Genomic DNA, 25859 nt, shown 5'->3' on the forward strand with positions numbered 1-25859 from the left:
TTCGCAAAATTCATTAATCTTGCTTAACTTTTGTTATGAATCTCGTTGCACCACAAATGTGCTACCGGAAGCCAAATCCTATCGGACAAGAAGAGACAGTCCAGGTTCTTTTTTTTTTTTTCATTAAATGACTATTTTTATGGCCCATAACCAGTTTGCCGCGAATGTTCAATGGGTTCGCAGCGACGTAGAAGGGAGTACGTGTGAACCGTATTTTTTTTGCACGTTTACCAAACTTGTCTACTTCCAGGCATTCTCACCGGCAAGAGCTCTCAAAGGGGACGTCGCGCCCCAAAATTCACTTATCGGTTTTTCCGTTTTCCACTATATTGCTTTTTCACCCGAGAGGGTCGGTCATAAATGCCGCATTTTCCGACCACACACTTTCGTACGAGCTGCGGATCAGAAGGGATATGACCAATTGTTGAATACTCGTTTATAAATGAGAACATCTTGTTTCTTTAATTGATTCCCCTGATTTATCATTTAAGTTCTGTAATCTGAAGCTAGTTGAGTAAGTCAGTTTCGAGATATATTCTTTTCACGAGTTACTATTAATAAAAAAATCGAACAAAACATTTTAAGATAGACTACGCCATCAATTCGCAGCAATGAACGATTAAATGAAAAATAATACTATTTGCAGCACTATGACCTCTTTTATGGACGTCCTTCTATAGAACCGCATCATCTGTTGGGACGAAACTTATCCTGCTAGTTTATATCCAGTATCCGATCTCCAGCGGTTTGGATTGGAACCGACTATCACATCGGGTAGTTTCCGGTAGTGGAATAAATTCAACTAAACCGGAAAGTTAATCCACAAGGGAATTACAACGTAAGCCACCTACGGAAGGCTTCATGACAATAATTTATATGCTGCCCAAAAGATTATGGGATCACCTTAGGTGAATGCTTTGATACTATCGTCCTATCGTTCGCGATGTAAGCTTCGGTACCAACGACGGTTTTAGCACACCTAACCTATGAATCTGAATATTGATTTTGTTTTATTTTATTAGAATTCAGGTTACTTTCAACCTAAAGGGAGCGGTAAAAGTCGCACATTGAATAAATTGAGTGTAAGGAAAGCAAATAGAGAATGAACGCTAAACTCTTTACTCTTTGACTCTTTGACTCTTTGACTCTTTGACTCTTTAACACTTTGACTCTTTGACTCTTTGACTCTTTGACTCTTTGACTCTTTGACTCTTTGACTCTTTGACTCTTTGACTCTTTGACTCTTTGACTCTTTGACTCTTTGACTCTTTGACTCTTTGACTGTTTGACTGTTTGACTGTTTGGCTTTTTGACTCTTTGACTCTTCTCGTGAACATGGTTCCATATATTGAGAAAGTTTTGTACGGATACAGTCGGTGGGTTTCGACAGGGAAGTCTCGCTCCAGCTCATCAGAGGTCACCGAAATGAAAAATTTGTCTCTTGTTATTGTTATTGTCCTGAATAAAAACAAATGAGTTGCTCAAAATTGCCTTTCTAGAGTGAATTTCGACATTGGTTTCCAAGCCTAAGAAAGTGGAGACCTAATTTTCTTTCTAGAGTAATCTAATTTTATGGCAGATAAGCTACTGTTTCCTGGAAATCTATTTTTCAGCTTTCGGAACCACTTCTTTTGATCCACTTCCTCACTCTCCTTCATCTATGAGCGCAGGAAAACTTTGACTACAGTAGTAGATTAGATAAAGAAAATCGAGAAACTAACGAAGCAGGGAATGCTTTCAACTTTGCTGAAAATAAAATGGAATCGCTTCTGTTGATGCGTTTCACAACCTAATCAGTTCAGTTGAGTTATTGACAGTTAGTCATGATTCGCTATTAAAAAAAAAGAAACAGAAACCTTGAAATTGATATCTTCAAAACGGTAACGTAAACTGGGAGTGTGTCAAGTTTTTCTTTTGATCATAACTGACATGCAAGATGGTGCTTCCGTAAACTAGTTATGGTCGTGTGTTAACCAAGTGGGATAAGTGGTTGGGGAGGCAGAATGCTGCAGGCGGAAATTAAACATTTCCAGACCTTTTTCTGGAGAAAGTTTATAATGGATACTGTTCTAGTAAGGGCACGCTTCCAACTCTCACACATTTTCTCTTCCCGAAACATCCAACTTTGTGTGAAGTGTTCGGAACCGGAATGGTGATGGAGGGGTGAGACTGAAAAAATAAACCACGCATCGGTCGTGCAAAGTCCGAACATGTCAATCGCCAAAATTCTTATCTCCCATTTACGAACTAAAGCGGGGGTTAGAAAATCGAATCAGCTCGTAGAAATGTTTACGTTTTTTGGGATTTGGGAAAACTTTTTTGTGGAGAGAATATTGCAGCCATATGGATAGTTTCGGAACGGATGTAAACAGTATGAACCGGAAAACGATGTTCCAGGTGGCTTTTTCATCCCATCTAGTATGCCATAATAAATAAACATTTGGTTGGAATGAAACTCCACTCGCTAAACAGTTGTAAACTAATTGGGTAAGGGCTCCCTATTTCATCTCATTTGTAAGGACATTACCTTAAAATCCTGATTTAGCCACTAAAATCACAACGATTTTTTCATATTTCTGCTTAATTCGCCTTGCTCCACATTGGGAATTGATTCACATTCCTTGGAAATTTAAAAAATATTTAAAAAACAGCTAGAAACACTTCTGATATGTTCACAACTGTTCTTCTAAGTTCATCACAAAGGTTTTATATTCATCCTATCGTTGGTCCTTTATTCCAACTATCCTAATGCCAACTATGAGCCAACACACGATATTTTTAGAAACAGTTTGGAATCATTTCGTCGTTTAAATTTTTTTAGATCGTTTTTGTTACCTTTCGTTTAAAGTTTAAAATTGTAATGTGCAGTTAATTTGAAGAACTTAAAAAAACAAAAAAAAAGAATTCTTACTGTTTAGGCATTAGCCCTCCTAAAAACAAAATGCAGAACCAGAGAAGCCATTTATACAGATTTATCCGTATTGTATAGATTTTTGCGTTCGCATACTGATTTAAATCAGATTACAGATTTTATACAGATTTTCTAAATTTAATACACAGGTTCATAAAAAGTGAGAAGTAAAAAGTTAGAATTTCCTCTCTATTTGATTGCAGTACTTCTTTGAAGTAGGTAACAGAAAACTGGAAGAGTTAAGTGTTTTCTATGTTTGTTTTTACCTTTTCCAATTCTTTGGATGCTTTCGCTATTTCTGAGATATGTTCCTTGAAACGAATGTCCAGTGTTCTCTTTGTTTGTCCGATGTATATTTTATCGCAATGAGGACACGATATTTTGTATACCCCAGACTTTTTCAAATTCTCTGTAGGATCTTTTGTAGAACCTAGTAGAGTTTTCAATTGGTAGTTCATACTGCTGAACACTAAATCTAAACCAAATTTTCTTAGTTTTGATTTTAGTGGGTGTGAAATGTTTTGATTGAAGTCCACTGATATTCTTTTAAAATTTTCAGAAGGGGGGTCAAAGTTGTAAGTGATTGTTTTTTCAACAGTTTTAATTTTTTATCGAAGATGGTTTGAATTGTATGCTCTGGATATCCATTGAACTTTCCAATTTCGAAAATAAAGTTTTTCTCTTTTATCGCAGCATCTTTTCTAAGGGGCAAGGATAGCATTCTGTGAATCATATGGTGGAATGCTGCCATTTTGTGTTGATGGGAATGGTTAGAAGTATTTGGTATGACACGGTCCGTATTGGTTGGCTTCCTATATATTTCGAAAGTTCAGGATTTTGCCTCCCGGACAATAAGAACGTGAAAACTTTGGAATGTTATAATCTTCATTTAAAATTAGCGAAACAATATCCCCAAGGTTTCGAAATTTTCCTAAGCAAAGTTAAATTTGCAGAACACTGCGAATCTGAGCGAAAACGAATTCTCCTTCACAAGAAATTCGAAAATTCTCCTTCACAAGAAATTCGAAAACAGTCTTAATTTTTTATCGAAGATTGTTTGAATTGTATGCTCTTAATATCCATTGAACTTTCCAATTTCGAAAATAAAGTTTTTCTCTTTTATCGCAGCATCTTTTCTAAGGGGCAAGGATAGCATTCTGTGAATCATATGGTGGAATGCTGCCATTTTGTGTTGATGGGAATGATTAGAAGTATTTGGTATGACACGGTCCGTATTGGTTGGCTTCCTATATATTTCAAAAGTTAAGGATTTTGCCTCCCGGACAATAAGAACGTGAAAACTTTGGAATGTTATAATCTTCATTTAAAATTAGCGAAACAATATCCCCAAGGTTTCGAAATTTTCCTAAGCAAAGTTAAATTTGCAGAACACTGCGAATCTGAGCGAAAACGAATTCTCCTTCACAAGAAATTCGAAAATTTACGTTTCAAAAATTCCGCACGCCGCCCCCCAAAACCTCCAATACAGTTTTCAGAAGACTTCCTAATCAATCGGTCATCTCAGAATTTTACCAACGAACAAACAAAGCTTCTCAATCTTGGGTTAAATTATGCAATTTCTTCTAAAGTAAATCTCGAACAAGTTATTATAGACGTAGAAACAGGCCTAAATAACTGTAATCTTTCTTTTTCTCAAATTAATGATGCCAGAACTATTGTAGCTGATATCATTAAAAATACTTCACTGAAAAATCAACAAAATATGGGTGATAAAGAAATAGTGAAACAATTGCGGGAAAAGCCTGTATTTTATGTTAAGGCCGATAAGGGAAACAAAGTGGTAATTATGGACAAAGAAGATTATGATAATCTGATAATTAAAAAAATCAATGACGGCCCTTATAGGAAACAAAGAGCCGACCCCCTTCCAGATATTATTAAAAAAGTAGATAAAACTCTTCATGAATGCAACCCAAACTTCGATATCAATCTCAGTAGTCTCAAAGTTTCTAACCCCTCTTTATCCAAAATAAAAGGACTACCAAAGGTTCATAAACCTGGTAACGAAATAAGGGAAATCATTTCTTCAGTAGGGGCTCCAACTCAAAAAATATCCAAATGGCTAGTAAAAGAATTTCAATCTATGCCAAAAAAAATTCTTCAGTAAATCAGTTCCTAACACACAGGTATTCGTTACTCAACTTCAGAATTCAGGCGAAATCGAAGATGACGAAATGATGGTATCTTTCGATGTAACCGCCTTATTCCCAAGTGTGTCCCAGTGAAGGACTCAATCAATCTGTTGGAAGATTGGTTACTTCAACAAAATAGTAGTAGTTTATGGAAATGCAAAGTACGGTCTTATCTTACTCTAACCCGGCTTTGCATGGATGTAAATTATTTCAAATTCAGAGGGGAATTTTATAAACAATTACAAGGGGCACCAATGGGCAATCCACTCTCCCCGTTTTTATGTGAATTATTCATGGCAAACCTTGAAGAACTTTTAAATAAGCAGGGATTATTACCTAATCGCTGGTGGAGATACGTGGATGATATATGTTGCATCATCAAACGCAACGATTTCTCGAACTTCTTAGAAATAATTAATAATTTACATAAAAATATTAAATTCACCTATGAGGAAGAGAAAGACAACAGTTTACCTTTCTTGGACATTCTTATTGTCCGGGAGGCAAAATCCTGAACTTTCGAAATATATAGGAAGCCAACCAATACGGACCGTGTCATACCAAATACTTCTAATCATTCCCATCAACACAAAATGGCAGCATTCCACCATATGATTCACAGAATGCTATCCTTGCCCCTTAGAAAAGATGCTGCGATAAAAGAGAAAAACTTTATTTTCAAAATTGGAAAGTTCAATGGATATCCAGAGCATACAATTCAAACCATCTTCGATAAAAAATTAAAACTGTTGAAAAAACAATCAATTACAACTTTGACCCCCCCTTCTGAAAATTTTAAAAGAATATCGGTGGACTTCAATCGAAACATTTCACACCCACTAAAATCAAAACTAAGAAAATTTAGTTTAGATTTAGTGTTCAGCAGTATGAACTACCAATTGAAAACTCTACTAGGTTCCACAAAAGATCCTACAGAGAATTTGAAAAAGTCTGGGGTATACAAAATCTCGTGTCCTCATTGCGATAAAATATACATCGGACAAACAAAGAGAACACTGGACATTCGTTTCAAGGAACATATCTAAGAAATAGCGAAAGCATCCAAAGAATTGGAAAAGGGACTACCACATCACTTCAAGTCAAAAGTAGCAGAACATGCCTTTTTTGAAGATCATGAACTCACTACTAATGACATAAAAATCTTAAGACAAATTTCCAATCCATGGAAATTAGATTCAGCAGAAAGTTTAGAAATATTCAAAAACAACTCCATCTCTTTATTAAACCGAGACCAAGGGAATAGATCTTCTTGGCTTTTCCAGTTACTACCCATATCCAAGATAAAAACAAACATAGAAAACACTTAACTCTTCCAGTTTTCTGTTACCTGTTTTTACCTTTCATTTTTTTTTGTTCCTTTTGTTGTTTACCTACTTACGTTTCTACCTACTTACGTTTGTATAAAAAGAACTTCACTGCAGCATTCTTTCAATAAACTTATAAAACCGATACACTGAAGAAGGATGCAAACAGCATTCCGAAATACGTAACTGTATTATAACGTTTGATACACTTTCGGAAAAATAGTGACTTTGTGAGAGTGTAATGACGTGATATAACATAGTGGAATTCAACGGTACAACAACAGTACTATTAGTTTCATCTCATACTTTTGAAGACGTTTATTGCTTGTCGGGTAGTTTTTGTAGTTTTCAATCAAAAATGTTTTCCTACTTTTCCGTAATCGTTGAAAGAAAATATAACAAATGACTCACAAAGCGGTACAGTGAAACTGTTTCACCGGAAAGCAAGCGATATTTTGTCACAGTTGTGTGAGGAATGCTTCTCTCTCACTTTTCTAACAGCATCAGTCGCCGTCATTCGTTGGGTTCAGTCGGAACGAATGTTATCTTTTAATCATATTTGTTCGCTGTCATGCGTTCCGAGTTTAGGATGTGTTTCCTGGAAAACATTGTCGTTTTTACTTTTGCGACCGCGACAATAAAATGAATGAAATCCAAGCGAGTTACGAAAAAGGACTTCATGTACTTCATGTGATAGTCTTCAACGAGCGAGTACACCAGTTTTTCATCACGTTTCAACAACGCTATTTTCCGGCTGGAGTAAGGATTAGCGCGGCTCAGTGGTGGAATACACATTAACTCATATGCAAGAGCGGATCGATAATCGAGTTCAAACTATATTAGATTTGGCTTACAGTAAGCTTCAATGGCAAGTCATAAACATGTGAATAAAAATTGCTCAATTTTAAGATTTTTTTGCATCAACCTTTAAAAAATGACGATGACTAAATGCCAGAATAAGCAAACAACCCATTTATTTTCTTCCGAGATGTTCATTTGGTAGAATCAAAATAATTCCCAATTCGATGCTGTATCACGTATCGGTGACCAATTGTTATTTTTACCCGAATAGAGTGTGAGAACAAAATTATAGAAAATGAAAAACCCAGATAAGTCCGAGATTACCCGATGAAAAGGACTCCTTGTTTCAAGACGATAAAGTAAAATTTTGCTCACCGTTTCACAACCATTTGTTTTTAAGTTTGGATATTGTCTTTATCGAAAATTCCTGCAATTTGTCAAGCATTTTCAATTCCCGCAAACGCTCCTTACTTGACAACAATTTCTGATTAAAAGAGTCCAAGAGACCAAGACACCAAGAGTCCAAGAGTCCAAGAGTCCAAGAGTCCAAGAGTCCAATAGTCCAAGAGTCCAAGAGTCCAAGAGTCCAAGAGTCCAAGAGTCCAAGAGTCCAAGAGTCCAAGAGTTATTGTCCGCGAGTGGGCCAAAATACCTGCAAGTCACATTCGGGCAGCTTGCGATTCGTTTTTTGACCGTCTCAAGGCCATAGTCAAGGCAAAAGGTAGTCATATCGAGCAAAAGTGAATTGATTCTGAATTTTGTATTATTTTTACACATTTTGTACTTTGAATTAAGTAAAAGTAATTTTCCAAACTGAATTTATGGCCTTTTTAATTTGTTACACTTCGAGTGCCGGACCCTGTATTATATACTGTGAAATAAAACATCAAAACTGATTTTGTTATTATATTGATATAATAAGCTTTAACTTTCATTTGTTTTAATTTGTTAAATATTTCAAAATAACACAAATTTTTATACATATCAACTGTAAATATATACGTGTGTTATGATTTTGCTATGTGCATCTGATCGGGAAATGTCAAAAATTGTTGCAATTACTATAGACAAATAACTTGCATTACATGTTTCATCGCAGAATCGCTTCCAACTGCTTTGATGGGACTATTTTTTTTTATCGATTCGGTGTTGTCATTTTATTGTCAATGCCTATCTGATTGAGAAAGTGTAACGTTCGACTTGACAAGGTAGGCAACGAAATTCAATTCATACAGATACTCTTTGATCTTCCACTGGATCGCACATTGCATAAAAGATTGCCATGGGATTCAATGTCGTTCTGTTTTCCTTTCACCTTCAAACGGGTGTCATGAAACTGTGAAACCAGATGAAAATTTCATATTTTCAATTAGGTTGGTTACGGCAATTAGTTTCGTTTTTTTTTGGTTTATTTTTAAATTTTGCGAAACGGATATATTTTTTAAATTTTAATGTTCATTCGTCGATGAAGCTTAGACGAGCATGGGGAAACAAACCTAAAAGTAATAATGAGATCCATAAAAACCATAGCAATAATATTGATGAGCAGAGATAAAATTTATCCTAAAATTACACTAACATTAAAATGAGCATCTTCAATTTATTAGGATGAAAATACAAGCACATTTTCGCCATCTGTTTCCATTTCAAACATATTCGTGAACTAAATTAGTTTGTTGCATCCTCAGTTTCCGCCAATAGCAGCAGCAGCAGCAGCAGCAAATGCCGAAGAAGTAATACTAAAAGGGGTGTTTTTGGTCTTCATAGATAGTAATTGCTAGAAGGATAGCAACAGACGATGGTTACGTTCGCAATCAGTGCAAGTGTTTGAAGCATGCACATACTAATGTATTTTGAAGCTCTAGCAGTGAAGGACTTTTAATTGGTAGTTAAAAGTTCAATGATGGCAGTTTGGATCGTTTAGACTTTCCGGTTGGTCTTGAAGTTCTTGGTGAAACGTTTCAAATAAAAATTACACAGTTTATAAGCCACAATTTTTTCCTCATTAAGCAGACGACCGAAAGCAGAAAAACTTGGAAAGTGGACAAACGTGGAAGATATGGAAAACAAGTTAGTGCTAGATTAACAAAGAATCATGAGATGTTAATAGTATTACGAATAAAAAAGTAGAAAATAGCCAATATTATTTTGTGAAGATAGAGACAAACTAGTAAAATAGAAAAATAATATCATAAGTAACAAAGCAATAAACAACGGAAATATCTCAAATGCTATAAAAATAGCCAAACGTGAAACAAAGGAAATTTACCAAAAAAAACCGTAATAACAAGAAAAAAATGTACAAAAAGATATACACTGAAAACTACAAAACATATAGGAAATACAACAGAAACAAATTGTGAAAAATGAGATTTAAAGCAATAGCCGAAAGTGCCTGTTATTGAGAAATTATCGATATACTAATAATATGAAAAAAGGCGGGTGGGTAATGCCAAAGACATAACTGGAGGACGTGAATACAAACAAAACTGACATGCTTCCGAATATTAATAATCACTTGTATTAGTTGAATGGTTGTATGAATTTTGCAACTTTTACTGCTTTGCTTACAGAATTATAACGGTGCCAAATAAATAAGGCTTAACAAATGAAAGCTGATGGAAGGTCGATTTTTTTCAAAAATTTCTTGTATCGATAGAACTTTGCATGATACGCGTAAATACGAATAAAAATATTAGTGAATACTTCGTTAGAAATGAGTTGAAACAAAAAAACAAATAATACCACAAAACCATCAAAGTAAGTGGATTTAAGAGGTAAGACTAGTATAAATTATACGAAATCGCATAAATAACGTAATTACCATAACTGTTGAAGTTATCGTTTATATCTCAAATATTGCACCGTTACTTCATAATTATCATAACTCATGATCTTCATAATCGATCGAATCGTAAATGTTACAAATTTCGTACATGTAATGAATTTCGAAAATATCGCCAGTATTTTGAATATCGTAAATATGAATACCTAAACTGTCATATAATCGTTAATGTCGTTCAAACCGTTTATATCGTTTATATCAATTATATAGTTTATATCGTTTATATCGCTTATATAGTTTATATCGTTTCAATCGTTTATTACGTTCAAACCCCTCATGTCGTTTTTATCGTTTATATCGTTTATATAGGTTATATAAATTATTTCGTTTATACCGTTTATATCGCTCATATCGTCGATATCATTTATATCGTTTAAACCGTTCATGTCTTTTATATAGTTTATACAGTTTACATAATATATTTCAATTATACCGTTAATATAATTTATTGCGTTAAATCGCTCATATTGTTTTTATCGTTTATATCGTTTATATAGTTCATATAGTTTATATCGTTTTTATCTGTTATATAGTTTACATAATTTATATTATTTATATCGTTTAGATCGATTATATCTTTAATATCGTTTAATTATTTAATATTTTAAAACGTTTTATCGTTTATATCGCTTATATCGTTTTATATTTTTATCGTTTTATCGTTTATATCGATTATATCGCTCATATAGTTTATATAGCTCATATCGTTTATATCGTTTATAGCGTTAATATCGTTTATATCGTCCACATCGTTTTGTCGTTTGTATCGTTCATATCGTATATATAATTTATTTCATTTATATTATTTATATGGTTTATAATGTTTTAATTTTTTATATCGTTTATATGGTCTATATAGTTTATATCGTTCATATCGTTTATATCGTTTCTATTGTCTATATCGTTAATATCATTTCTATCGTTTTTTAGTTTCTATCGTATCTACATTTTCGATCGTTTATATCGTTTTATATTTTGATCGTTTGTATCGTTCATATTGTTTATATCATTTATTTCATTTTGTTGATGCACAATTGCATATGTCAGAAGACAAGTTTAAGTGAGCTTCACTGTACATGAAGTAGAAATCGATCAACGTTATTATTCGATCAGTTTTATTAGTAGTTGAGAGAGTTTGCGATTACATTCGTCTGCGTTATAGGCTTTCCGGCATATTCCACGTAATATGCTTTCCGGTAGAGACAAACTTTGTTCATATAATAATGTACGCAAACTATATAAGGGCAGTGCAGATCAGATCAGGCACGATACTGTTCTTCACGGTATTACGATACCTATTACGGTATTACGGTATTACGGTACTACAGTACTACGGTACTTCGATAGTATATTAAGTTTTTATATTCGTCGTGATTGTCGTAGTCATAGTAATTGTTTGTCATAGTCATTTTAATATACTAGTCAGTTAATCAGGAATAAACGCGTACCAGTTTATTACATCACATCCGAAGTGTTCCGCGGTGTCCCCACCCGTGCGAAAGCCGTACCATGGCTTAATGTATTCGAAGTGTCCGCAGTGTCCCAATCTGCACGAAAGCCGTCCCAGGCTTAAGTTGGAAGCCGTCCCAGACTTCATATTTCCGTACAATTTAAACACAACGTAGGGTTCAGATGAGCCTCATCATAATCGTGTGGTGAGCGCCATCATAAATTTGGTGCCGTGACCAGGATTCTCCTTGGGAGACGAACGTAGAGTTACCAGAATTCTCCTTGCGAGACGAACAATCAGTTACCAGTGTAATGTAATGTATCGGACGCGACGGTTGAAATGTGAAAATGCAGTTCAATTTTCCATACGGTTTTTCATTACCGTTCATAATAAGAAGAAATAAGTCCAATTCCTAAGAAGAAAACGATAATCTATGATCACCACGTGGAAGGGTACGATTGCCTGCCCGAAACCGCCATTGTTAAAGTTTCAGAACGACCTTCACTGTCATTTGCATTCTGTTCGCAATGAAATGGAAGTATTCGTAACAGCCGCAGCTGTCTTTGTTTCGATTATGCTCACTATTTGATGTGCGGCGAAACCCTGTCGATAAAAACGGTAACCAGAAAGTACTCAATTCAGTGTAAAGCTATTCCGCAAAACGAGAATGCTGTTCAGAAAATATGTGTGACATGTGCCCAAAATGCCGGTATGGCAACGTTCCCATTGTGTCTTGAAATTCATCATCGAATAATAAAATTGCATGCACTTGTGAAGTTAGATCCCCACATATTTCCGTTGAGTAATGCCACTCTAACTGTGATACCTATCGAATATCAAAATGTGCGCACCTTCACTCACCCATCATGAAATACGAGCAGAATGCATCTCCGCCGTCTATTGTCATACGTCATGACCTCACGTAAAGAGCAAAAGCAAACTGTCAAGCTGATAATTTTGCAAAATGTCGGTTGTTAAGTTCTACAGTATCGGATCGTTCGTGCTTTGTTTCGTTCAAGCCTGCTGAGGTGTTCCAATCATCTGGATGGTTTTATAATCCATTTTGCGAAATGTAAATGACTCAACAGCGGTGCGTGCCAGTAAGTCATTCGGGCTTGTTTCTACAACAAGCAGCGGCATTCATTCACTTCGGGTTGAATTCAGCACAATTCAATCAAGTTCTATATTGAACCATCAGCGTACTCATCCGATCAAGTACGAACTCCAAAGGCTCGCGTAGGAGATGCGTCGCCAGTCAACAAAGTTTATCATTGTGTTGAAGCATTCTTTATAATTCGGAGAAACAGTTTCCGGCGGTGTTCCTATCCGCTAACAAGCCGTCCCAGCTTTTAGTTCGCAAGCCGTCCCAGGCGTAGGTTAAAAGGACGTACCTCACTGTTAGCTAACAAGCCGTCCCAGGTTTTAATTCACCGTCACCGACGTTCCTCACTGTTAGTTTGCAAGCCGTTCCAGGGTTAAGGGTGAAAGCTGTCCCAGGCCTCAACCATTACCAGCAATTCATCTTCTTTCGTATCATCGGAACAAAAGTACACAAAAATTATCGTATGTTAGGAAACAGTTCAGCAAAAGTCGAAGCACTATTCTCGTCAGAGCATCAGCAATGTTTTATTGGAAATCCATAGTCAACTTTCCCGATCGTCAGCATCAACTTCATGTACCAAACAGTTTCGCCAGTTAGAGGATCATTACAGCTGCATATAATCACCATCACGTCAGAGAAGCAGTTTAACCTTAATCTTCGTCATCGATGTCTCCGATACACTCTCTCACCAGTATGCTGTACAATGTCAACAAAATCAGCGGTTGACAACCACATGTCAGAAGTGGTTTCGAGGTTCCAGCAACGAAGCAAGCAGGGATGGTTCAGTTTCTGATCGAGGTGATCAGAACTACCATCCCAACACTATTCCAAGTTAAGTATACAATCTAAATTGAAAGCAGCAGAAACTGATCCGTCCTCCCATACAGGCAACGTTGTAATAGTCAACATTACCGCAGATCATAATTCATCACCACCAAGGGTGAAGCAGAACTACGGAGACGGTTAACAGAAGGAATTCAACTATCAGATTTTCATCAAAGAAAGTGGATCACTGTATCAGTTGTAGTCTACTAGATCATCAGCTCACTTGTCCTGCAGCAACAGTCCGTTTCCATGCAACAACACGCTGTTCGAGGAAGTTTATCCCAGTCAATAACATTGCTACGGTCTTAGCAATCATTGCGGCTCATCGCAGTGGTGGAACCAGCGGAGTCGCTCGGGTCTTGTCTTATCGACGCCGGCTGCATAGCAGTTGACGGAGTCGAATTCAAGTCTCCCGTCCTCGACGCCCATGGTTCGCCAAAGGATCATAGAGTACCAGCAAGCAGCATACTAAAATTATTGTGAATAGCAAATACAGAGAATTTGTAATAAATAGGCTAGTCAGGGAAATAGAACGCGTACAGTAATTTTGGATATGTGATAACAGTAGGCATTTCAGAAATCGCATACAGTATTACACAGCAGTAATGAATCTCAATTGTATTAAGCTAAGATAGGTCAGTTCATTGACATCAGATAAAGTTTGTTGAAAGCGCAGTCTTTCAAGGCGGGCGGTATGTTGATGCACAATTGCATATGTCAGAAGACAAGTTTAAGTGAGCTTCACTGTACATGAAGTAGAAATCGATCAACGTTATTATTCGATCAGTTTTATTAGTAGTTGAGAGAGTTTGCGATTACATTCGTCTGCGTTATAGGCTTTCCGGCATATTCCACGTAATATGCTTTCCGGTAGAGACAAACTTTGTTCATATAATAATGTACGCAAACTATATAAGGGCAGTGCAGATCAGATCAGGCACGATACTGTTCTTCACGGTATTACGATACCTATTACGGTATTACGGTATTACGGTACTACAGTACTACGGTACTTCGATAGTATATTAAGTTTTTATATTCGTCGTGATTGTCGTAGTCATAGTAATTGTTTGTCATAGTCATTTTAATATACTAGTCAGTTAATCAGGAATAAACGCGTACCAGTTTATTACATCACATCCGAAGTGTTCCGCGGTGTCCCCACCCGTGCGAAAGCCGTACCATGGCTTAATGTATTCGAAGTGTCCGCAGTGTCCCAATCTGCACGAAAGCCGTCCCAGGCTTAAGTTGGAAGCCGTCCCAGACTTCATATTTCCGTACAATTTAAACACAACGTAGGGTTCAGATGAGCCTCATCATAATCGTGTGGTGAGCGCCATCACATTTATATTATTTATATGGTCTATAACGTTTTAATCTTATATCGTTTCTATTGACTATATCGTTAATATAACTTCTATCGTTTTTTTAGTTTCTATCGTGTCTATATTTTCTATAGTTTATTTCGTTTATTTCGTGTATATGGTTATATCGTATATATCGTAAACATTGAAAATATCGTAAATATCGTGAGTATCGCATATATCGTAAATATCAAAAATATCGCAAATATCGTAAATATCAAAAATATCGCAAATATCGTAAATATCGTAAATATCGTTAATATCGTTAATATCGTTAATATCGTTAGTATTGTTAATATCGTAATATCGTTAATATCGTAAATTTCGTAAAATTCGGCAATTTCGTTAATATAGTTATTATCGTTATTATCGTTATTATCGTTAATATCGTAATTATCGTTTATATCGTTATTATTGTGATTATCGTGAATATCGTAAATATTGTAAATATCGTAATATCGTAAGTATCGTAAGTATAGTAAATATCGTAAACAGCGTTAATATAGTTAATATCGTTAATATCGTTTATATAGTAATATCGTAAATATCGTTAATTTCGGTAATTTCGTTAATATAGTTAATATCGTTATTATTGTTAATATCGTAATTATCGTTTATATGGTTATTATTGTGAATATCGTGAGTATAGTTGATATCGTTAATATCGTTTATATCGGTTATATCGTTAATATCGTTAATATCGTTAATATCGTTACTATCATAAATCTCGTAAATATAGTAAATATCGTAAATATCGTAAATATCGTGAATATCGTAAATATCGTAAATATCGTAAATATCGTAAATACCGTATACATCGTAAATATCGTAAATATCGTAAATATAGTTAATATCGCAAATATAGTAAATATCGCTAATTTCGGTAATTTCGTTAATATAGTTAATATCGTTATTATCGTTAATATCGTTAATATCGTAATTATCGTTTATATCGTTATTATCGTGAATATAGCTAATTCGTTAATATCGTTTATATCGTTAGTATCGTTAATATCGTTTATATCGTTAGTATCGTTAATATCGTTTATATCGTTAGTATCGTTAATATCGTTTATGTCGTTAGTATCGTTAATATCGTTTATATCGTTAGTATCGTTAATATCGTTTATATCGTTAGTATCGTTAATATCGTTTATATCGTTTATATCGTTAATATCATTAATATGGTTAATATCGTTAATAACGATAATATATTTAATATCGTAATATCGTTAACATCGTTTATATCGTTAATACCGTTAATATCGTTAATATCGTAATACCGTTACTATCGTAAATATCGTAAATATCGTAAATATAATTAATATCGTAAATATCGTAAATATCGCAAATATCGTAAATATTGTAAATATCGTAAATATCGTAAATATCGTAAATATCGTAAATATCGTAAATATCGTAAATATCGTAAATATCGTAAATATCGTAAATATCGTAAATATCGTAAATATCGTAAATATCGTAAATATCGTAAATATCGTTAATATCGTAAATATCGTAAATATCGTAAATATCGTAAATCTCGTAAATATCGTAAATATCGTAAATTTCGTAAATATCGTGAATATCGTTAATTTCGGTAATTTTGTTAATATAGTTAATATCGTTATTATCGTTAATTTCGGTAATTTCGTTAATATAATTAATATCGTTATTATCGTTATTATCTTAATTATCGTTAAAATCTTAATTATCGTTTATATCGTTATTATCGTGAATATCGTGAATATCGTGAATATCGTTAATATCGTTAGTATCGTTAATATCGTTAATATCGTTAATGTCATTAGTATCGTTAGTATCACTAATATCGTTAATGTCATTAGTATCGTTAGTATCGTTAATATCGTTAATATCGTTAATATCGTTAATGTCGTTAATATCGTTAATATCGTTAATATCGTTAATATCGTTAATATCGTTAATATCGTTAATATCGTTAATATCGTTAATATCGTTAATATCGTTAATATCGTTAATATCGTTAATATCGTTAATATCGTTAATATCGTTAATATCGTTAATATCGTTAATATCGTTAATATCGTTAATATCGTTAATATCATTAATATCGTTAATATCGTTTATATCGTTAATATCGTTAACATCGTTAATATCGTTAATATCGTTAATATCGTTAATATCGTAATATCGTTATTATTGTTAATATCGTTAACATCGTTAATATCGTTAATATCGTTAATATCGTTAATATCGTTAATATCGTTAATATCGTAATATCGTTATTATTGTTAATATCGTTAATATCGTTAATATCCTTCATATAGTTAATATTAGTAATTTCCGAACTACGACTCATCGTTGCTTCATGGTGGTCGACAAAACATCGAATGATTGGGTTTAATTTTTCTCTTAAATAAATATCCTGGAATGTTCAGATTGAAGAATTGTTAAATTTTATTTCTGATAAGAGACACCTTTACTGCGCAAATGAATTACACCTCACAAAGCGACATTGGCAGAACTGAAAAATGAGTTTGAAAATAGTGCTTCGTTTATAACAGACAATAATACGCAATTTGTTTCGATTCCAAAAATATGACCCCCGATCGATTTCTGAACAAACTAATGACGCTTCAACATAATGGATGGATGGGTGATTGTTTGATAAATGACCGCCGGGCCGATATCAAGCGCTTCAAGTGTTGGTGGCCCGTATCGTATCGTATTTCCCAGCATTTCCAGAGCATTGAAATCAGTCGTTCATAAATCTTTTTTTTTTTCGTTTGCCCTTCCACGGATGCGCAAATATTTAACATTAGATAAATTTGTTAATTTGCGCCACTGCCACTGCTACCACTTTGTAAATTCTGGAAACAATCTGCCATGCGGTGGAATGTAATACCAGTACCACGACCCACGATCCTGTAAAATATTGTTGTATTTATTTATTTATTTTAAGTGAGTGTTCCATAAATTGTTGATTTTGGCTAGCAAGAATCAAACATAATCTGGTAGAAGTAATGTGCATGCAGGGAAAATATAAAATAAACAAATTTCAATGTGGCTTCGGCCGTTGTGAGCGGTCTCTGGACTTTGTCGTACCGCTTGTCGTTCTGTTCAAGCTTCCGTATGACGTTCCCATCATTAATGTTGAACGTCAAAATAGTTTAATGGATCATTTTTTTAGTATCTTCTAATATTTTCCAAAGAAATGGTTAGAAATTCCTCTCATCGCTTACAACAGGGCACTAAACGCCCTTTTTCAAGACATTCAAAATGTTCAAAGAATATTTTTGGATTGTATATTTATTGAATATGAAAAACAAAATAACATAGTGATTTCGACAAAACTTGTGTAGTCCTACGTCAACAATTCGTTATGAATTTTATCAAAGACATCATATTAACAAGATATCCAGCTCTCACATTTCCCGAACAAATCATTGGCAACAACATTTTTTGCGAGCATGGCGCCCTCAGGCGAGTTCGCATCGAACCTCGTACACAGAAGTAGGGGAGAGAAATGTCAAATTCGTGCGCGCCAAAATAGCAGCACTGCGCACCCACACAATTGACGTGATATGTTGAATGTGACACCGTTCGATAGCGTTGCTGAACTGAAGATTGATTTCGCTCCAAGCTGACAGGGTCTGATTTTATGTAGCTTTTCATTTTCACCTTTTATTTTGTTCCAATTTCGTGATCTGTTTCTGGTTCAGTAAGAAGTAAGACAAAGTTCATGGCGAATGTACATCAAAACGAAAAACCAAATAAACCATTAGGAAACTGCTCAATCCTTAGCATTAATCTTGGATGAAAATTAATTCGTATATTGAATAATCCTTTACTTACCTAATAGAAACGAATTCTTCAGTACTCGAACAAAGAACGAACATCAGACTTGGAGAGGAATCACATTCTATGTCTAGTGATCTACGGTTAGAATGAACTGATAAAATCTGGAAGAGAACAGTAGTAAGAGAATAGAAAATTAATATTCCTTCATTAAAGTAGCAATATATTGATGAACAAATTGCAAACCTTGTCTCGGCAAGATCCCGACCCTTTACTATGATTTCGAACAATGTTCTCAGCCCTATATGACCTATCAAAAACCGAAGCCAATAATGCGAAGAAAATTAATTCCATCATATCAAAACATCCGCGTAGGCTACGAATCGACCAACGCCAGCTAGCAAGTACAAGATTTAATTAACACAAATTCCTGAACTCACCTCAGCTTGCTCTCCAAGACCTGTGGTATGTATTTCCATAAACCGGAAATGAACTCCGTTCGTTCGTTCGACGTCAAAACCGTTGTATCTTCTATGCGCTAGAAAGCCGTGTTCCACCGTTCCGAAGCCGACTGTTGAAAAAGGATTCAATCGATGGATCGTTCAAGAATTAATTAGAAGTGTATTCAAGAATCAATCATGAACGTATTCTGATGGCTGCCACCAATGAAGGCAGTCTATTTCGGCCGAAAGCGGGAATATTTCCGATTCGATTAGCTCTCTAACTTTGAGCGATAACTTGTAGTGATTAATTGTAGCTGCTATATTAAACATGATTGGCTAAAGTCTTATCGGGTAGTGCTGACTGGTTGGAGATTTAGACTGATAAGACAGCAAAGCGGGCCGTGGTAAAACCCTTAATTATAAACATTGAATGTTTCTGCTAGTGATAGGTGTAATATCACAGCAAGGCTTTCAGATAATTCAATCTATTCGCGCCACACACACTTGTTGGGGGGAAAAATAAATTAACAACAATTCGAGTTTCCCTGCTGGCATGGGAAATGCAAAAGTTGTCAAATTCAGTCAGCACAGCGAAACACAGGAGATATGAGCGCTATCACCAAACCGTGACAAATCTCTCACCAAATAAAACGCGAACGGAATGACTCATTTGCAATGGGTAGGATGCGGGTTTTCTGTCTCACCAGAAGGTACTTGCGCTAGAGTGTCGGCCTCGAGTGGAGATATCTGGATCTTGCTACTTATTTTAGAAACACACCCACCACCATGTTTTGACACGCTTATTACACAATATTGCCGATCAAATTCCCCGTCCGGTATGTGCGTACATGGCAGTCGACATGTTTTGAGATATGCGTAGAAAATCGAGGTATAATATTGTCAATGTTACGAATTTTTAGACTCTAGCTCTCTTCTGACAGGAATTTTTTGCTCACACACTAATAATAGTTCAAATGGAGAAATACACTAGAAAAGGTCCTAAGTGCAAATGACAGTTTCTCTTTGTTTGCTCTCTCTCTATTTTGATTAGTACGTGTCTATCGGCAATACCTCTCTCTAACACTTAGAATGATGACTGAAACCATCAACGTTTGATCTGCACTTATGAATTTATTGACAAATACAGGAATAATAAGCAATTGAAAGAGAAATTAAAGTAAAGAAAGAGAAACTGTCATTTGCACTTGGGACCTTTTCTAATGTTTATCAAGAAATGCAATGTGCCGTGCACATCAGGGATGCCAGGTTAAATTTTTAAGCAGGTTTTAAAAAGTATGTGCTATTAAATTGTTGCAGTGACAATTGGAAAAATTATCGCATTTTATCGTGCAAAATGAAAGCTAAATGTTCTAAAGACGTAAATTTCCAAAATGTCCATTTAACATTTGATAATGAGTACAATCCTTGAATATCTACGGCGTCAATCAGAAATCTGTAAATTCAGGTATAAATCTGCATAAGGGGCTGTCCATAAAAGACGTCACGCCGCAAGGGGGAAGGGGATGTCTCATAAAACGTGACCTTTTGTGACAGGGGGAAGGGGGGGGGGGGGGTTTGGAATGTGACGTCCAATATTTTCAATGAGCGAATTTTTGAAATACCTAATTTTATTACTGCAATATTTTCTGAAAAAATCTCCACAACAAACGTTAACATTCTATAGGAAAACGTGTATTTGTTGATGTAGAAGCTTCTTCTTGTAAATTCGGAAATGAATGATGCAGGAAATCATTTCTGTTGTGATCAGCAAAAGTGCACGGAGGAGCAAGTAAACTAGTGAAATTAATAAATTTTGCCTAATATGAGTAAAAAAGAAAAAGATGCCTTCAAACGGTTTAACTTAAGTTATGTACTGACAATTTTTTCAGTAATTTGATTCTCTTGTATTGATGATAGTGTATCATAAGAATTTCTCTTATCTGATTCTGATGCAGTTTATTCAATTATACTTCATTTGAAAAAGGGCGGGAGATCACCGATTTCAGACGTAGATCATGTCATGTCTTATCTTGATCATATGTGATTTTCCTCCACCAACATCGAAGCTTATCGAATCATCCAATGATTGAACTTACATAAATCAAGAATCATTTTAGCTCAAAATCACTACCCATTGTGTGACTGAAGATCAGTACCGATATTGATCGATGTGATTTAAAATTCACTGATCAACTGATAATGAAAAAATTCTTCGGCAGTGATCTCGTTTTGATGAGGTTTTGGTCTTTATTTTCTCAGCCCTGTATGCTACATTAAGGAAATATTATTCTTTACCTTAAACAGTAATATATCTGTGTACCCCTAGGAGGAATAAAACAGATGATTTAAATGTTTCATCAATCCCAACTAAATACTTTTGTTAATTTATACAATTGATATTAATAAAATAATTCTGATGATTTTGTAGTTTTAGGGATATTTTTTAATCTAATGACAGCATGTAACAAATCGATTTTTTCCTCATATTTGTATGGTTTGTCATACATATTGAGAATGTAGTGAGGTGAATTTTATTTATTTTGAATTCGTGACATGTGACATAAATGAGGTGGGGGGTCTTTGCTTCTGTGACAATTTGTGACAAAGGGGGGATGGGGAGTCAAAAATCGTCCAAAAAAGCGTGACGTCTTTTATGGACAGCCCCTAAGTGGCATCACTAGTTTTAATATACTGGACTTATTTGTATGTGTGTACTGCAGGAAACGGACTGTACAAATATTTATTTCGCAGGAGTTCAATCAAGTATGAAATGCGCAATAATATGAAATTTGGTTTTAGAGGATTTCAATCTAGGCTTGAGGTTTTCGATTACTATTCTACTCATAATTTTTAATACTGATTTTGTGTCTTTTTTCATCGTTACTGTAAATAACGGATGGAACCTATATCAGCAGCAACCTATATAGATATTGCAACATTTTGTTGCAACAACAAAAAAATGCGTTAAAAACAACCGTGCAAAAAAAGCTTCGTAGCTTTGAAAAACTTCGCAAAGCAAATTGTTGTTGCCAAGTATCCTAGAAATGCATGAAACGTTCAGATCTGATGTAAAGTAAAAAAAATTATTTGTACAAATCGACTTTGGGACTTATAAAATAATGTATAATAATCAAATGTAGAATAGCGCACTCTCTGGGCAGGACAAATAGAACTATCAGACAAAAATTATTTGTATCTTTTATTGCTACAAGAGCCTTATTTATAGGATTAAATTGAACCCTAGAAGAATTCAATGGTTATCATATATCATCTTAAAATTGTCATTGCTTTTTGTATGAAAAAACAACGAGAGTAATTTCAAATGCATCGTGTTTTTATTTAAAAAATTTATCGCTTTTAATTTGATTCCGCAAAAATTTAAGAATACGGCTGAGTGAAAATAATTTTCAGATATTACAATAAAAGCTATATTTCTTCGACATTGACATGTGTTTATTGAATACATTGACAAATAAGAGAGAGTATCAGAGCATCAAGAAGATTGAATATAGAATAATACAAATGCAGGTAATGCTCGGAGTTGGAGGTTCCGCGTCCGTCATATTGATTCTACGATGAAACAGAAAAGTCATCATTATCAGCAAAGGTTCATTCATGAAAATCTTAGCTATTTGAAATTTAAACTAAGCCAAAATCTTATGTTTCGCTTGAGCCAAAATGCTAACTATGTTTTACCACAAATTACAATTTTTCTTTTTAATAAAGTTTTTCAAGTAACTGTAGATCCCTACATTATATTCAACGTTGAATAAAGAAACAACGATTGATGTACACAGTACATCCAGGAATACCAGATCTTTTGTTTTCTAATGTCAGATACACAACGATTTTTATCTGTTGGTCAAAAGTTAATGTCTTGGTATTACATTCCTTTTGTGAGATTTGGCAGATTTCTAGCGTACAGGATCAATGCATGGTTAGTACTACGGTCCTACTGACACTAAGAATCCTTCCAGGTCGAAGCTCGAACATACGACAACTGGCTTGCAAGACCAGCGCCCTATGCATTGAACCGCCAACCCGGTTATCTGTTGGTGCTCGTATCATTAATAGTTCTGTTTCCAAAGAGGTTGTAGAGTGTAAAAACTTTGATGTAACATATTGTTGTATTTCTTTGATTGAAAAATGAAATTCAATTAAATTTTCACCCAATCGATATTTTAATTTCGTCTTGTCGTACAGAAACGAGTGACGTTGGCATTTATCCTCTCTTTTGTTGAAGTGAAAGACGAAAAGGCTTCGTCTCTCTTCGTTGGCTTGGAATGCGATCATTTACGAATGAGACAGTAAAAACAAGCAATAAATGCAGTAGTTTTAGAAAAAAAAACTCTTGTTTTTATGTACATCTTAATCCGTTATTTCGGTTATTAACCGGAGTTCATTTCGATCCATTTGAATTAAGGTCCTGCGGTTTCCAAGAACGAGAAATTCGGGTTTTTTGAATTTCATGACACATCTTTTCGAAATCAAAAGTATCAGCAAAAGTCAACAAGAGATGTCAGTGACAAGAGATTCATTGAAATAAAAAAAATGAGTGCTGATAGTGACCGCCACGCGACTTGAACCGAGAATCATTGGATCCCAAAGTACGCCTGTTAATTGACTGAGCCACAGAAGTTCACGTCTGCTTGGCTGGTAAAAGGTGCATTTAAATCCATACAGTCGAACCTGCTAGCAGAACGCAAGTTACAGTCGATTCCAGTAAAATTCATGCTAATCTAACATTAAGTCATTACTAATGAAATTTTTAGTCATTTGACGAAATAGGTCCTTATAAATTACATTGAATGAGAGATTAAGTTACCTGAAAAATTCAAATTTTTTTCACTTCATAGTGAAAAACCTACTTTGAACTCTTGGTTCAATCTTATTTCATGGTCGTATCGCTATTGTCTGAAGTGAATTCGAAACCTCCTACCTTCGAAAATCTTCAACTCCGCCGCACATATTGTTGTCTTGCAGATCAGAAGGACTATTGCCCCTAGTCCCTGGTCAGAGCCACGGGGACCGTCTGGGGTGGGCTCCAAAGGCCTCTTTCGCTGGCAGGCTCGAGCGTGAGGTTCGGAGGCTAAAGGCCGGCTCTATACAGGGTACCCAATCAGAAGCTCAAACACGGTCTCAACTTTTTTGGTTTTCACCGTAAGTAAGATGTGGTTTACAATGACTTTGGCTCACAACTTTCCTAGCGTTTCTGATTTTTCTTACTTAATCTGCTCGGTTCGATGTGCGAGTCCAAAATGTCAGTCCGGCTTAGATTTGCCAAGAACTACTCCTTCTCCCTCTATCTCCTCTCTCTCTCTCTCTCTCTCTCTCTCTCTCAAACTTTTCAACTTTCTAGTCAAAGACTTCTCCTATGGTTTCCGGTTTCCGCCAACTGTGTTTGAAGTGTATTTTGTAATTTTGTGTACGTGATTTTACATTTTCATTTTACATTTAGTTGTAGACCAAACTATTAAAATTCAAGTACCTAGTTTTATCATTTCTACCATAATACATAGTATATTCCTGTCTATATCTGTTATAATCAATATTATGAAAAATTGACGTGATTTTAGACCAAATTTTGTTTGCCATAATTTTTATGGGTAACTATGATAGCAGGTCTGTGCTTTTGACTTGTTTCTCGCCATTCTCATTTGCTCGCTCAGTACTGGTACACAGGGGAAATCATCCAAATGGTAACAATATGGAACGACGAGTTCTCGTCCTTCCGGTAAGTAAGTAAAGCACCAATAATTATTCTACTTAACAGTTCGGCTGAAAAGTTCGTATCGTTTAATAGAAACACACATTTTTTTTGTCAAAATTCGTTTTTATTATTAAACATAATTGCCATCAGAGGCGATACAGCGATTATAGCGATCTTCCAACTTTTCGATACCATTTTTGTAGTACGATTTGTCCTTTGCCTCAAAATAGGCCTCAGTTTCAGCGATTACCTCTTCATTGCTTCTAAATTTTTTACCAGCGAGCATTCTCTTGAGGTCTGAGAACAGGAAAAAGTCACTGGGGGCAAATCTGGAGAATACGGTGGATGTGGGAGCAATTCGAAGCCTAATTCGTTCAATTTCAGCATTTCAGCATGGTTTTCATCGACTTGTGACACGGTGCATTGTCTTGATGAAACAAAACTTTTTTCTTCTTCAAATGAGGCCGTTTTTTTGAAATTTCGTCCTTCAAACGCTCTAATAACGCTATATAATAGTCACTGTTGATGGTTTTTCCCTTTTCAAGGTAGTCGATGAAAATTATACCATGCGAATCCCAAAATACAGTCGCCATAACCTTACCGGCCGATTGTTGAGTCTTTCTACGCTTTGGGTTCGGTTCATCGCGTGCAGTCCACTCAGCTGACTGTCGATTGGACTACGGAGTGAAGTGATGGAGGTATGTTTCGTCCATTGTTATATATCGACGAAAAAATCGGTTTTATTTCGATATAACAGCTCCAAACACTGCTCAGAATCATCAATTCGTTGTTGTTTTTGATCGATTGTGAGCTCACGCGGCACCCATTTTGCACAAAGCTTTCTCATATCCAAATATTCGTGAATAATATGTCCAACACGATCCTTTGATATCTTTAGGGTGTCAGCTATCTCGATCAACTTCACTTTACGGTCATTGAAAATCATTTTGTGGATTTTTTTCACGTTTTCATCGGTAACAGCCTCTTTTGGACGTCCACTGCGTTCATCGTCTTCGGTGCTCATATGACCAGTACGAAATTTTGCAAACCACTTACGAATTGTTGCTTCGCCCGGTGCAGAGTCTGGATAACACTCATCAAGCCATTTTTTGGTATCGGCGGCACTTTTTTTCATCAAAACGTAGTGTTT

The 25859-nt window shown here is 35.2% G+C and overlaps 1 protein-coding gene across 2 annotated transcripts in view; it reads right to left on the reverse strand.

Annotated features, from left to right (window-relative positions):
- The window catches only part of LOC131435512 (pyrokinin-1 receptor-like), a 141610-nt gene that overhangs the window by 64972 nt on the left and 50779 nt on the right, over nucleotides 1-25859 (reverse strand). Inside the window, exon 2 of one of the 2 annotated variants that reach the window (XM_058603505.1) lies at nucleotides 18614-18720. The exons of the other annotated variant lie outside the window; for it this stretch is intronic. The gene's annotated coding sequence lies outside the window, so the exon portion shown is untranslated. The remainder of the gene's footprint in view (nucleotides 1-18613; nucleotides 18721-25859) is intronic. 2 annotated transcript variants of the gene reach the window in all.

The sequence above is a fragment of the Malaya genurostris genome, chromosome 1 (assembly GCF_030247185.1).
Source record: "Malaya genurostris strain Urasoe2022 chromosome 1, Malgen_1.1, whole genome shotgun sequence".
NCBI lineage: Eukaryota > Metazoa > Arthropoda > Insecta > Diptera > Culicidae > Malaya > Malaya genurostris.